The sequence below is a fragment of the Marmota monax genome, unplaced genomic scaffold, assembly GCF_021218885.2.
Source record: "Marmota monax isolate L192 unplaced genomic scaffold, Marmota_monax_Labrador192_F-V1.1 WCK01_AAM20220418_F8-fsc00146, whole genome shotgun sequence".
NCBI classification, from domain to species: Eukaryota; Metazoa; Chordata; class Mammalia; order Rodentia; family Sciuridae; genus Marmota; species Marmota monax.
In genome coordinates this window covers 2,394,140-2,395,947 of record NW_026694096.1, presented here as the reverse complement: position 1 = coordinate 2,395,947, position 1,808 = coordinate 2,394,140, and the positions used below count along the sequence as shown (strand labels likewise).

At 37.3% G+C, this 1,808-nt stretch overlaps 1 non-coding gene across 1 annotated transcript; it reads right to left on the bottom strand.

The window, feature by feature from the left end:
• Window positions 1–933: 933 nt before the first annotated feature.
• On the bottom strand, window positions 934–1,033 carry LOC124107192 (small nucleolar RNA U13). Its single transcript, XR_006856315.1, has one exon. It is a non-coding gene; the product is annotated as a small nucleolar RNA U13 (small nucleolar RNA).
• Between the last annotated feature and the right edge of the window lie 775 nt (window positions 1,034–1,808).

Below are 1,808 nucleotides of genomic sequence, written 5' to 3'. Positions count from 1 at the left end.
TACCAAAGGAGTTAATTTTCAATGCAATAAAATACCCTGAATGGAAACAGTTTAATTTTTGTGCATTTTTTTGTGACCATTTGTTCAGATTTCAAATTTCAGGGCTTCATAATCATTAAAAGACTAAGAATCACTGGATTAAATCAACCACATAATTTGGGCTGCATAGGGAGTCTTTTTTGGTTGCTCTTTGCATCAATGTGCAGCATCCATAGGTGCTCTATGAATAAATATTTTGTCAAGTGGCATGCAATCAAGATGACTCCTGAGTTTGCCTCAGAAGAAGCTCACTGTATCCCAGGTCTTTGCTAGAGTCACGGTGACAGTTTGGGTTGAGGAAATATTTCTTGATAAGTATACATAGAGTGTGTTCGATCCTCAGTCTTGCAAAATTGATTAGAATGCTGATTTTTATCACATCTGAAGAGCATATTAATGTCTCAAGGGCACAGTCACATTAACAAAGCCCATTTGCCTGATGGGTTAGACCCAGATAATTTATTGATTGACAATGAAAAAAAAATATGGGGTCAGGAATACAAGATTGTTAAAGTCATCATGATCAGTGTTGTATTTTCCAAGAAGGCAGACCTACACTGGAATGAAAGCATAACTGGCAGTTTACTTGGTAAGTATGGAAAATGAATAAGGGAGGGTTAATTAGAGGCATCTAGTATTTACTGGCCTCAGCTAAGAGAGCACAACACATGTCTCCACAAATAAGGAAAGTCCTGCCAAAGTGAACAGAACAGAATGGTTCTTCCCAGGACCTTTGCAGTGGGACCCTGTCTGCTAAGAAGGCTGACTAACCCTGCTACTGAGGAACACATTCTTTCTTTGTATATGCTCATGATTTTAGTCTGGTTATGATTATGTTTATTTGGTCAGATCTCTTTCAAGTGAATTTACATATCTGCAAAATCATTTTTTTTTCCTCAAAGTTCATGTGCCGATGTTGTAACAAGGTTTAGGGGGAGGCACACATCATACAATAGCGTGAATACCCAATCATCACGCTTATGAACCGAAGGATCTGCAAAATCAATTTTTTAACATTAAAAAATTTAATTTTCCCAGGGCAATTTTATTAGTAGCCATTCTACTATAACTTCAGAGTACCGGTGACTAATGTTTTCAAAGGCCACTCAAAAGAGTTCTCTGTCTTCTAACAGAAATTGCTCCTAATTTTAAAGTTAATATTTTATAAACTACATGAAGAAAAGGATCACAATCCTTCACTCAAGGTACATTTTGGAGCCTGATGTGATAACTCTCACTTGAAATCCCAGTGACTCAAGGATGAGGCTGGAATATTCCAAGTTTGAGACCAGCCTCTGCAATTTAGTGAGACCCTGTCTCAAAATAAAAAGTAAAAAGGACTGGGAATATGGATCAGTGGTAAAGTGTCCCTGGGTTCAATCTTCCCTGGCTCCAAGCACACACAAAGGTTACCATTGAGTACATCCTACTGTGTGCCAGGCTTGTTCTATGCAACTGTAAAAATATTACACCAATTTTATTATGATTAATCAGTTCTTATTTGCAATTTATGAAACCAGGGCACCTTTCATTATACAAAATAGAATGGAGCTGCCAGAAACTGAGCAACAGCAGAGCAGAGGTCTTCCTTGTGAAAACAAGGAAACAGAACAAGATGAGGGGAAAATCTAACTGGCTAACATCTGGTTACTTTTTTGGTAAGGGTTAAAGCAGAAGGACTTTTTTATTGAATTGATTAGAATCTCCTCTCTTCTGGGAAAACAGATCAATTTTGAGATCTATACACTTCCTTAAAGTTTCGGTTTGAT